This window comes from Mauremys mutica, chromosome 4 (assembly GCF_020497125.1).
Source record: "Mauremys mutica isolate MM-2020 ecotype Southern chromosome 4, ASM2049712v1, whole genome shotgun sequence".
Taxonomy (NCBI): domain Eukaryota; kingdom Metazoa; phylum Chordata; order Testudines; family Geoemydidae; genus Mauremys; species Mauremys mutica.
Window position 1 is genome coordinate 154,822,906 of NC_059075.1, and position 13,425 is coordinate 154,836,330.

Here is a 13,425-nt window from a genome sequence, read left to right on the forward strand (position 1 = left end):
TATTTGTATATCAAAGCTGTACCGTGTGGCTGGGTGACACCCGCAGACTGATCGGCATCTGCACTGGCTCGCCTGCGTGACGGCCCATCCAGCGCAACCAGCTGCACGACGAACCCACTGAGAGACGTCAGGGGCGACGCCTGTGAGTCAGCGCGACGTGCAGGGACAGGCCTGTGGACAGGAGACTCCAAGTGCTTTCCCGTGCCCACGTGCTGGGAGCTTGCGTTTGGGACAGAGGATGAACAGGCCGCATGGCAAAAGATATAGAAGGCAGCTGCATCGTCTCTGTTTCGTCTTCAGTCCTGCGTCTCACCTCTGGGGTAACCTCTCTGAAAACTGAAGCTTTGAACCGAGGACTGACAGACCCATCCAGGCTGCGGATGCGTTCCAGAGGGACTTCCAAGCCTGCTAAGAACTGATCTATGCAGCTGAGTGCTTTGACTATTTAATATCTCTCCTCCTGTTTTAATATCTCTATTTAATATCTCTATTTAATATCTCTCCTCCTGTTGTCTTTTTGTTTTTAATAAACCTTTCGTTTTACACGCTGAAGGATTGGCTGGCCGTGTGGTGTTTTGGGTAAGATCCAGACTAGTACAGATCTGGTAACGTAGCTGGTCCTTTGCGGTCAGAAGAACATTTTGTAAAGCGAATAGAATTTTAAGTAACTTCTCGCTGTACTGGACCGAGGTGCTGATCGGGAGCCAGAGAAGCAACGCAAGAAAGGGGGCTGTGGGATTGCTTTTTTCTAGGTTCTTGGTAACCAGCGTGGGGGATCAGGAGCCCAGCTGGCAACTGGTTGGTGAGTCTAACTTCAATGTTACCCACCAGTTTGGGGAGAACCTGCTCTCCTGTTTGCAGCCTGCCATGACCTTGGCGTTTGCAGTGCAGGTTTTTCTCCGACACTAGGCAACTCGGGTCACGCAGGACTTAGGACATTGCAGCCTTTAGACTGAGTTAGGATGCAAATTGCACAAGTCACTAACAACCGGCGCGTTCCTCGGGCGGCTTTGTGACATTCTGTGACGAGTGGAACTGGAGGGTTACAGATCTAAAGGCAGGAAGCCTTCATTTCGAATCCAAACAGCAACAGTGGCCTGCACCCATATGGTAGCGGAGAGAGAGCCTGGAGCACGGGGCCTGGTGGCCGGAACCAGAGGCTGTGAACCACGTATTAGAGCAGCTGCTCACAAGTTCACTGTCCGGTACGTGAACTTGGCAAAGTTGTTGCTAGTGCACAGGGCCGTCCTTACTCATACGCAGAGCGCGCAGCCGCGTCGGGCACCAGGGGATCTGGAGTACCACATTGCCTGGTGCCCTGCGCAGCTGCGTGCTGCTCCAGCCCCTGCTCCGCTGCCACCCGGTCCCTTCCCTGCCCCAGCCCCTGCCCATTCCCGCCCCCACTCCCCTGAGCTCTGCCGCAGCGCTGGGCCTGCACTCGCCGGCGGCGGGAATGCAGCGACCTGGCCCCAGCCGTGCCGCTGGTGAGTACTGGGGGGTGGTTCCCCCTGACCCACAAGCCAGCCCTGCCCCTCCTGTGGAGGCCTGGGGCCAGCCCCCCGCTGCCCCCCGCAGAGGCCTGGGGCTCCACCCCCCTCGGGGGGGGGCTGCGTAGGGCCCCAGAGTAGCTAGGGACGGCCCTGCTAGTGTTCTAGGTATTAGCTATTCACCTAAACATCTGTTTCTGTTACACCTCAATCTAGTAGAAGTCCAGCTGGTTTGATGGGTTTGTTCAAGATATCAGGAACAAGGGGAGGTCACAAACAAATCTCATGCCGCGCGGAAGGTGGTACGTAAGTTGTGTATCCTAGTTATTTGCCTCCGTCTATAAATGTCGCCGTAACCCTCTGCCCGGCCTCGGGGGCAGCGAAGAGTCCTGCTGCATCCGCTGTAACGACCATAGATGTGCAGACATTGATCCAGGGAGCTAAAACCGGCTTCGCTGGCGATAAATCTGCCCAAGCACCTTCGCCACCCAGCCGAGTCGGTGGCCTTTCTGGGTAGCACTATCGAGGCCTGCTGGGTCAGCTATCTGCACCGAGCTGGGACAGCCCATGGAAAAAACCACACATGCGAGTCAACTGACACCACCTACAAGAAAGAGATCCACATCAGAGAGCAGTTTCCAAGGCTCGTGAGGATGGGTGAGAACAAAGAGAGAAGAAAGCAGCCAGTGGTGAGCACCGGCAGCGGGATGTGACAAGTCAGTTTATGCCATCCTCTCAACTGGCTGTACCCAACTAGGAGCTGGGCGGAGACCTCTTGTAGACACTTTTTCCTTACATCCATAGATGTCCGGAGAGGGCAAAGAAAGCACCTCAAAGCCAACAGTGAGAAGTCCAACATCCTCATAAACTTATGGGAGACCCAAGCCCTCGACCGTTCAGTGGAGAAGGACTTTGTGGCAAGGATCCCACTGTTTCGAGACCCAGTGAAGACAACAGGAAATGGAGAAATGGGAGAGGAGGTGAGAACGCACCATAGCTTGATTCAACAACCCAGATTGGCCCCTTCCACTGGGAAACATCTACCCCATCTGTCATAAGATCTGTGGATCCAAGGTTGGCTTCATTAGAGGAATCCACCAGCGATAACTGGCTATCATTTCTTGGAAGACAAACCCTCAAACGCCGAGAGATTGCCAACTATTACATGTGTGGGACCATATTTCATTAGGTCTCAGGCCCCTGCCGGCATGTGGCATTCCAGACATGAACTGGATGCAATGGAGTGGAAGAGACAAAATCCTCCACCTGCTAGCTCTATTTCCCCAAAAATCCACAAAAGGGAACGATTATACCCGCAGCATGATGAATCCAGTGATATTGCCAATTATTTCATCACCTTTGAGTGACTGTGCACTCTCCATGCAATTTCTGAAGATCATAAAACGACCACTTTGGTTGCAAACTTGACTGGGAGAGCTCTGGACATATTCAATAAGATGCCTATTGATGCTGCTGCAAACTATGGTAAATTTAAGGATCTGGATTTAAAACAGTTCCAGATTACACCTGAAACCTACAGGGTAAAATTCAGGAGTCTTAAGAGGTTGGTCTGGATTAAGTAATGTGGCTTATGTAAATGAAATGAGAGATTTGTTAGATAAGCGGGTGAGGGGAAAAGGCATTACAAACTTGGAAGAAATGTGTGAACAATTCCTGAATATGTGCAGTGATGAGGTAAAACAGTATTTGTGGGACAGAAAGGTGGATGCAGTGGGTGGATTGGCTGAGTTTGCAGACTCTTTCGAGCAACCACAAGCGGCAATTAAACGTAAACCACTGGCAGAGGGGTACAGGGTTGGGGGAAAGCAGAATCACTGTTTTACCCCTGGGAAAAAGGAGGCTGGGAGTGTACCTCCCCATTCCCATGTTACTCGTCCCAATTCTCCAGTACAAGCAGAGGAGCCCAGGATGTGCTATCATTGTAAATCCACTGAGCACCTGAAGAAGGGGAGAAGGGACAGCTCAGTGGTTTGAGCATTGGCCTGCTAAACCCAGGGTTGTGAGTTCAATCCTTGAGGGGGCCACTTAGGAATCTGGGGCAAAAATTGGTCCTGCTAGTGAAGGCAGGGGACTGGACTTGATGACCTTTCAAGGTCCCTTCCAGTTCTAGGAGATTGGCATATCTCCAATTATTACCTTACCTATATTCTCGTGGGGGCCCCTGTGGGGCCCGGGGCAAATTGCCCCACTTGCCCCCCCCCTCTGGGCAGCCCTGCCTAAACCCAGCGTTGTGAGCTCAATCCCTGAGGAGGCCGTTTAGAGAGCTGTGGCAAAAATCTGCCTGAGGGCTGGTTCTCCTTAAAGCAGGGGGTTGGACTAGTGTGATGCTGTTGCAAAAAAAGCAAACGTGATTCTGGGCTGCATTAACAGTTGTGTTGTGAGCAAGACACGTGATGTCATTCTTCTGTGCTGGTCAGGCCTCAGCTGGAGGATTGTGTCCAGTTCTGGGCACCGCATTTCAAGAAAGATGTGGAGAAATTGGAGAGGGTCCAGAGAAGAGCAACAAGAATGATGAAAGGTCTAGAGAACATGACCTATGAAGGAAGGCTGAAAGAATTTAGTTTGGAACAGAGAAGACTGAGAGGGGACATGATAGCAGTTTTCAGGTATCTAAAAGGGCGTCCTCAGGAGGAGGGAGGAAACTCGTTCACCTTCGCCTCTAAGGCTAGAACAAGAAGCAAGGGGCTTAAACTGCAGCAAGGGAGGTTTAGGTTGGACATTAGGAAAAAGTTCCTAACTGTCAGGGTGGTTAAACGCTGGAATAAATTGCTTAGGGAGGTTGTGGAATCTCCATCTCTGGAGATATTTAAGAGCAGGTTAGATAAATGTCTATCAGGGATGGTCTAGACAGCATTTGGTCCTGCCATGAGGGCAGGGGACTGGACTCGCTGATCTCTCGAGGTCCCTTCCAGTCCTAGAGTCTATGAATCTCCTGAGGTTCCTCCCAACCCCAATACTCCATGATTCTAATAAATGCCCTTAGCTAAGTTGGAACAGGTAACACATGAAGCTGCTGCTTCTCAGGGCACAGGGGTAACCCAGGCCACTGCCTTTTTCCACCCAGGATTTGTGAAGGTTGCTTCTGCACAACCAAGGAGTGAGCAGATGCGTGCTGTTAAACTTAATGGCAAAGTGCTCCAAGGATTGAGAGACTAGTGTGGCCAGGAGAGACCTGATCCAGGAGGATTTGTTACCAGGAAAAACAGCAGAATTAAAATTGGCGGGAGGTTACAAAGCCCTTGCACCTTTAGGTAAGGTACCCATGGAAACTGGTAACTTGCAGGCTGAACTGACTGTTTCAGTGGTGACACACAATTTTGCACCATTTCTACGGGGGAATGCTTTTTTTGATGTGGCAGAATCTGTCCCAGGATTTGTTAGCAGCAAGAAGGAATCTCGTGCTGAAAGCCCCGGAGAGGAGGGGAAAGTCATTAGTGCTGCTGGGGAAATAGGAGAGTGTCTCTTTAATTCCTTGGTAGTAGCAGGGATGGTCATAACCAGTTCCTGTAGCCCTGGGGCTCAAGGCAGGTCCCTGCAGAAAAGGGCTGGATGCAGCCAGCTCCTGCCTGTGATCATCTCCCCGGGGGAGGGGGACGGTCCACCTTGTAACAGGGAGGCCGTCCCAGCGGCTGATTGCCAGGAAGTTGCAGGTCAGCAGGGGACAGGTCCTGCCCGGGGGGGCACAGAGACATGTATCCCAGAGATAGAAGTTGGGGGCCGGACGACTGCTGCGGTGGGAACGGACCCCAAGGACTCTGTAGCTGGAAACAAGCCCAACCCAAGGGAAAGGGGGGGATTTTGCTGGGCAGTGAAGGGTCTGTCATGGCTGGTAGCTGCGAGCCCACAGCCGGACCAGGGTGACCTTCCCTTTTTGGGGGGACGCAGGAGTGTCGGCCAAACGGAAGGTGAGGGGGGACAGGAAGGGCTTCCCACCTTTTGTAGGGAGGCTTTTCCCGGGAGGAGGGTGAAGGAGCTGCATCTGAAATGCCAGACCCCTCACCTGTGGGTCAGGTTTTAAGGGAAGACGGGGTCAGATCTCCTGGAGGGGCGAGTCCACCCAGCTGATCTTTTGGGAACAGAGAATGGGCTGACCGAGGGGATCTTACCAATCCAAAGCCCTCCACTGAAAGATATTGTTCGTTCTACCCCTGTAAGAGAGAAAACGCTCTCTTCAAGGCTGGAAGAAGAAAAACTTGGCACAAGCAGGTGCGGTCCCACAGAAAGAGATCCCAGAGGGAGGAGCCGAGGGCAGGCCTGGTTGCAGCGCACCCATTCCTGGCCAGGACCCCTAACGCGTCCCTGAATGAAGAGCCTTCTCCGAAGGGGCAGGAGAATCTGTGTCTAAGCACCCACCATGGTACACAAGGGGATGGGTAAGCCAGGCGGGGTGAACAAAGTCTGTCTGTCATAAATTGGCTGTTAATCTTGTGTCTTCTGCCACTTCATCTCTGGGTCAAGACAAAGAAGATAATGCTAATAACAAACCCTCTGAAGATGTGGGACATCCCTGACTTGTGGAAAAACCTTTTGTACATGCTCGGGCTGGTAACAAGACAGTACCACAAACCTGATGCTTCTCAGCTAACACCTGTAAACAGGCTTAGAGCTTGGCACAGCAGCAAAAGCATAACAGGCCTATGCTGCTGTGTGCAAGGGGAAACTGAGGCACGCCGCCTCATGGCATTGGTGGCTAACGGGCAAGACACCTCCACGTTAACAGATAGTGCTGTCTGCATTCTGTTAACAATACTGCACCCCAACGTGCTTTCAAGCACCCAGGGATAGAAACCCAGAACACCTATGAATGACTTCATAGGGTTTAAAAATACTGGAAGGGGGTGTGGCCAGAGACAAACAGGGATTTGCCATGTCCTGCCTCCGCCATGGACAGTGTCCAAGACTCCGGCAGTAAGTCCAGAGGAGGGTGTGATGCTGCACCCCATATGTTTATGGAAATAGGCTTATGTGTGAATATAATGTAGCTGGAATATGCTTTATGCAAAAGGTCTCTTGTAAGGTATCATTACAAAGCTTATAATCTACTGAGTGTGATCATCCCATTTGTTTGCATGTATTATTTCTCTGTCTGAAGTTAGGAGAATAAGATACAAACTTGTATTACTGAAGTAAACATGTTAAGTGGAAGCCATTAAGGGCGCTTCAGAATCAATCACGTGTAAATGGCTCTGTTTACTTGCAAACCTTCCTGGGTGCCTGCGGGCCAGCCCTGGAAGAATGAAGGCTTGGGGGTCTCCCAGGACATGTGACCATGTCACATGATACTGGAATCCATCTTAACCTGGAGCTTTTCCATTTAGAAGGCGGGGTGGGGACCCAGAGAGAGAGGAAGGATTCCCGCCTTGTGCCAAAGATATAAAAAGGGGTGGAACAGAACAAAGGGAGCTGCCACTCATGAGAAATCCCTTAGTTACCACCTGAGCTGGAGCTAACAAGGACTGTACCGGGGAAAGGATTTGGGCCCAGACTAGGAAGGAGTCTAACCTGTGAAAGAAGCTGATTGGAACATCTCTCAGGTGAGATATTACCTGTATTCTGTTTCTTAATGTATTAGGCTTAGACTTGCATGTTTTATTTTATTTTGCTTGGTAACTTACTTTGTTCTGTCTGTTATTACTTGGGAACCTCTTAAATCCTACTTTTTATACTTTATGAAATCACTTTTGTTTATTAACTAACCCAGAGTAAGTGATTAATACCTGGGAGCAAACAGCTGTGCATAGCTTCCTAGTGGGTGCTGGAGACAGGACTACTTGCTGAGCTGTTTTCAGTTTAGTCTGCAGCTTTGGGGGTGTGGACCAGACCTGGGTCTGTGTTGCAGCAGGCGAGTGTGTCTGGCTCAACAAGGCAAGGTCCTGGAGTCCCAGGCTGGCAGGGAAAATGGGCTCAGAGGTAGTCTCAGCACATCAGGTGACAGTCCCAAGGGGGTTTCTGTGACCGAACCCGTCACACTATCTATCTATATATCTATATATTAGAATTGGAAAAGGCACAAGGAAGGGCAACAAATATAATTAGGGGAAGGGAACAGCTTCCTTATGAGGGGAGATTAAAAAGACTGGGACTGTTCAGCATGGAAAAGAGACGACTGAGGTGAGGATACGATAGAGGTCTATAAAATCCTGACTGGTGTGGAGAAAGTGAAAAAGGAGGTGTTAGATACCCCATCTCATAACACAAGAACCAGGGGTCATCCAATTAAATGACTAGGCAGCAGGTTTAAAACAAACCAAAGGACGTATTTCTTCACACAACGCACACCCAACCTGTGGAACTCCTTGCCAGGGGGTGTTGTGCAGGCCAAAAGTATAACTGGGGTTCAGAAGGAATTAGATAAGTTCAAGGAGGATGGGTACATCAGTGGCTATTAGCCAAGATGGGCAGGACACAACCCCATGCTCTGGGTGTCCCTAAACCTCCAGCTGCCAGAAGCGAGGATAACAGGGGCTGGCTCATTTGATAACAGTCCTGTTCTGTTTATTCCCTCTGAAGCACCTGGACCCGGCCACTGTCAGAAGACAGGACACTGGGCTGGGTGGACCATTGGTCTCACCCGCTGGGGCCATTCTTGTGACGCAAATTTGTGAAACTATTGCGGGTCATCAAATCTGCGTTTTCAGTAGGAAAAAGTTTCTGCCAAATGTTTTCCATCTCTTGCTAGTCTGTGTGTTCTTGGCGTGTTAGGGCTTAGCTCGAAGAGGGCAGAATGACGGCTGAGCCGCGTGTACATTCGTTTTGTGTTACAGGTTTTTTTTTAGCGGTTTAAAGTTGTATTCCTTTAACCCTTCCTTGCCTGGTTTTTCAGCCGTTTAAAATTCACTCACTCTCTGGAAGGCTCCCAGGCACCCCCAGACAACTTAAATTTGGCATTAATGGAATTTGGGAGCTTTTGATTTCCTTGGATTTTTTTAAAATATCATTTTCAGCATCCCCACCTGTCAGAGCCCAGCTCCTTCCCCCACCCCTCCACTGCCCCTCGACAAGGGTTATCCTGGCACCAGAAGACCATATCTGTACGTCACTCTCCTGTCTGTCCATCCATCCGCACAGCCTGGCCTCCCTCCCCATGCCAAGGCAGGCATCCCTATGGGGATCGGCACTGAAGTCAGTGGGGCTAGACATTGGGGGGTGGGATTTGGAGGAGGGGACAGCGGAAGGTCCCTCACTATCCCCCACTGCTCAGCCTGACCCTCCCCTTTCCACCCCACTCTCCAATGCGATTCTCCAACTCCCCCCCTACCCCCACCCCTTGCTTCTCTGACCCCTCGTAGCTCCCCCTGGTGTCGTTCCCATGCGCCCCCTTGGGGCAGCGGGGGGGGCACTGTTCTGTGTCTGTACAGCGCCAAGCACACTGGAATCCTGAGTGAGAAGTGGTTGCTACCGTAATACACCTAATAAACAACATGCAGCTCCTAGCACTGTGGGGTCCTGGTCTGTGATTGGGGCTCCTAGGCACTACCGTAATACACCTAATAAACAACATGCAGCTCCTAGCACTGTGGGGTCCTGGTCTGTGATTGGGGCTCCTAGGCAGTACCATAATACACCTAATAAACAACATGCAGCTCCCAACACCATGGGGTCCTGGTCCGGGACTGGGGCTCCTACCGTAATACACCTAATAAATAACACAGCACCTAGCGCAATGGGATTTGGGCACCTTTGGGGACTGGGGCCTATGACAATGGAAATGAGACGTAGCAAACAGCCCCACCCCCTTCTGTGGGTCTGCTCTGTGAACAGAAAAGGGGGACAATTTTACTGGCCCCCCCAAGAAATGTCTAACTGGGAGTGTCCCCAGAAAACATGAGGCCCCAAGTTCCTTGGGATGGGCTTGAACTCACAGCGCACGGGTTGAGGCACTTGTCGTTCAGATCTAAGGCCCACACCCTGTTTCTGGCGTTGGTCAGTCCCTTCGGGGCATCACCATGGGCAGGTGCCAGTCTGGAGGGCCAACATGTCTGGTCCCAAAGGGGCCCCACCCGCCCCCAGAGAAATCTCAGCACCGGAGATCAGTTGGGGGAAGGGCCCAGCCTCTTCTAGGTGAAATAACGTCAAGGTGGGACCATTAAAGCTACCCAGCACCACCACCGGGTACAGCAAATTTCAAGACAATCAGAGTCAGAATGTGGCTTTTGCAGCACTTCGACTAGTCCACTGCTAAACAATGGGGTCACTCCGGATTTACGCCACGGTCACTGAGATCAGAATCCGGCCCTCACTCCACTAGCGTCAGTGGGAGTCACTCTGGATTTACACCGTGGTCACTGAGACCAGAATCCGGCCCTCACTCCACTAGCGTCAGTGGGGGTCACTCCGGATTTACACCACTGTTATTGAGATTAGAATCTGGCCCTCTCTCCATTGGCATGAGTGGAGGTCACTCCAGATTTACACTGCGGTCACAGATCAGAATCCAGCTCTGACTCCACAGGGGTCGCTCCGGGTTTACACCGGAGTAAAATCTGCAGAGGCGTTTTTAGCGCCATTAGCTAGGCTGCTTCCTGTGTGTCAGTTTTACTCAGCGGTGCCAGACAAAACAAGCACGTTCAGCCGTGAGCTCAGACACGCAGGATCTACTTAACCCCCTTGTGTAACACCAGTGACTTCAGTCCCCTTACGCCGGGAGCAGGGCCGGCTCCAGGCACAGCGCAGCAAGCAGCTGCTTGGGGCGGCCGGCGGGAAGGGGCGGCACGTCCGGCTCTTCGGCAGCGGGTCCCTCGGTCCCTGTCGGAGGGAAGGACCTGCCGCCGAATTACCACTGAAGGATGAAGCCGCGGCAGTAGAGCTGCCGCCGAAGTGCCGCCGATCGCGGCTTTTTTTTTTCTTCCTCTGCCGCTTGGGGTGGCAAAAACGCTGGAGCCGGCCCTGGCCAGGAGACAAACTGGCCCACAAGTCACTGGGAGCCAGCTCGCCACTTCTGTACGAAGCCCTCGGTAACAGCGAAGGCAGGCGTGGAAGTGGCTAGCGGCGTATTTCCTCTGAGCTCACGCCTGGCTGTAATCTCCTGCTGGCGCCCCAATGGAGGACCCTTCGCTGGGATCCCCAGGCAGTAATCAGTCTTCAACAAGTTCTCCAGAAGTGGCCAGGAAATTGGGTCCAGAAGGCCAGGAACATGAGGCCTTGATGCCACGATTGAGATCAGGGCCACCCCCGTGCCATGTTGTGCACTGAACAGACCCCCCCCCCCCGGGTCGAGATAGGGTACCCCGTTGTACCAGGTGTTGCACAGACCCGGGGTGGGTCTGGTCCCCCTACTGTGGTGGGCACTGCCCAGACCCGCACTGATATCAGGTCCCCATTGACTTCTTTCCCCAGCTCTGGGAGGGGAATGGGGTCTAGTGGTTAGAGCAGGGGGGCTGGAAGTCAGGACTCCTGGGTTCTATTCCCAGCTCTGGGAGGGGAATGGGGTCTAGTGGCTTAGAGCAGGGGCAGCTGGGAGTCAGGACTCCTGGGTTCTATCTCTGGCTCTGGGAGGGGAGTGGGGTCTAGTGGTTAGAGCAGGGGCAGCTGGGAGTCAGGACTCCTGGGTTCTATCCCTGGCTCTGGGAGGGGAGTGAGGTCTAGTGGTTAGAGCAGCGGGACTGGGAGTCAGGACTCCTGGGTTCTATCGCTGGCTCAGGGAGTGGGGTCTAGGGGTTAGAGCAGGACTCCTGGGTTCCATCCCTTGCTGTTACCTCAGGCAGATCAATATCTCCTTTTCCTTCCTCCTAATGAGCTCATTCTACCTCCCCCGGGGTGGTGCGAGGCCACAGTTGTTCACCTCTGTGAAGTGTTGGGAGCCAGCAGGTGGGCAGTGGCTGTAATTAACACACAGTATCCACCCTCCCTCGGCAGGGTCAGGAGAGGAGCCTGTGCATTACTGGGCCAGGCAAGGGCGTGCCACAGGGAAAGATGGTTATCAGCTTGTTTTGCTCCGTGACGCACTCACCATGGCTCTGTCACGCTGGAAGGTGCCGGCCGCTCGGTCCTTGATCCAAAGCCCTGCTTGAAGCTGAAGGCTTATGCCAAGGCATCCGGGGAAGGAGAAATCAGCCCCGCTTACAGAGTCGCAGGGCTGGAAGGGACCTCGGCAGGTCTAGTCAAGCACCCTGCGGTGAGGCAGGACCAAGTAACCCTCAACCATCCCCGACAGGGGTTTGTCCCACCTGCTCTTAACCCCCTCCAGTGACAGGGATTCCTCAACTTCCCTTGAAAGCTTGGCCCAGTGATGAGCTACCCTTAGATTTTTCCCCCTAATCTCTAACCCAAATCTTCCTTTCTACAAACTAAGTGGATTCCTGCTTGTGCCGCCCTCAATGGATGTGGAGAACAATTGATCCCCATCCTCTTTCTAACAGCCCTGAACATCTCCCATGGCTGCTATCAGCTTCCTCCTCAGCCTTCTCCGCTCTAGACTAAATGTGCCCATTCTCTCAGCCTCTCCTCATGGTTCGTGTGTTTCACAACTCCGGCTTGGCAGAGCCAGGAGTCAGATGACCAAGACACAGATCCATCACTACAGCTAGCAGGAGAGTTGACCTTGTCTCACAGCTGCTTCCTGGAAGGCTCCCTGGGCTTAAATAAGGGGCCTGGACCAATCAGGGGCCATGAGGGAAGCTGTCAGTCTGGCCTGGAGGTGGAACTTCCTGTGGTATTTAGCTCCACAGGGTTTATTAGGTGCTAATGCACACAAGCTTTTTACAGCTGATGCGTAGTGGTGTGGTGGTGGCATTGGATAGATCCTACCTTGTAGGCCCAGGTTCAAGGCCTGTTGCTGTGGTGTTTTCTAAACCTTTTCTCATTTTTGTGACTCTTCTGGACTCTCTTCAGTTTGGCCACATCTCTCCTAAAGAACTGAACACAATTCTCCGGCTGAGGCCTCCTCAGCGAAACAATCACCTCCCGTGTCTTACAGACAAGGCTCTTGTTAGCACAACAGTGCTTCTGAGAGAGCTCCCAGCGCGATGCTCCCAGAGCATGAATTCGACCTAGCTGGCTCCCGGCAAATGCAATTAGTAACGGGGAGTCATCGCTGAGCAGGGGGGTGCTGGATGGCCACCACCACGGACTGGACTGGGGATCTCCAGGACTAAGAGCATGTGATGCTGCAACTTGTGTGACAGGGTCAAGGCTCCGTAGCCAGGTGCTTTAACAACGCATGTCCTCTGCGGGCTGGAGACAGGACGGGGACTTATAACACACACTTACCGGGGGGATGTAGCTGTGTTTACAGGGTGGGGTGTCCCACAAGGATCAGTTCTTGGTCCTCTGTTTTTCTCAGTGACCTGGAAGAAGGTGTAGGGCCATCACTGATTATATCTGCAGATGACACAGTTACGCTTGCTGGCAATGGGTTTGTTCGAGGTTCCCGTTGGTGTGAGCTGCTGGTGTTTCTAATTTAGTGCCAATGAAACTAAAGCTACAGTGCAAGTAGGCGCATGCAATGAACTGTAACGTTCATTTAAAATTAGGCTTTGGAGTGGGCCTGAGGCCTAGTATTCAGCTTGAGTCCTAGCAGTAGTAGCGGCGTGAGTAAGTAACCTTGGGTCAGAAGATTTAGCTACAGATACATTGTGCCAGACTATTAGCTTTATTCAGCCCGACCTTCCTAACTCCACTTTATGGAGACCCAGCTCTCCGCACAAATGTTTACGACAGTAGTTGGGACTCCTCATAATAGGCAGCCGGAATGGCCAATAGGGGCAGGAGACCAACACTTAATCAACTACGCTCTTGGAAACAGGCGGATGGAAGGAACAAGTGGATAAAAAGGGAATCAAACCCGACCTTCAGCGGGACCTCGGGATGGCAGGGCAAGTGGCAGCAGCCTTAATGTTTGTCTTGCCTTCAGGGGAATCGGCAGATCTGCGAGGGGGATTCTCTTATCTTGGGTTTTTTTGTTCTCTGATGTAGCTTA

The 13,425-nt window shown here is 52.3% G+C and overlaps 1 protein-coding gene across 1 annotated transcript in view; it reads right to left on the reverse strand.

Moving 5' to 3' along the window:
• LOC123368679 (serine protease 27-like) overlaps positions 1-11,496 on the reverse strand; it is a 28,397-nt gene extending 16,901 nt beyond the window's left edge. Inside the window, exon 1 of the mRNA XM_045013679.1 lies at positions 11,458-11,496. The gene's annotated coding sequence lies outside the window, so the exon portion shown is untranslated. The remainder of the gene's footprint in view (positions 1-11,457) is intronic.
• Between the last annotated feature and the right edge of the window lie 1,929 nt (positions 11,497-13,425).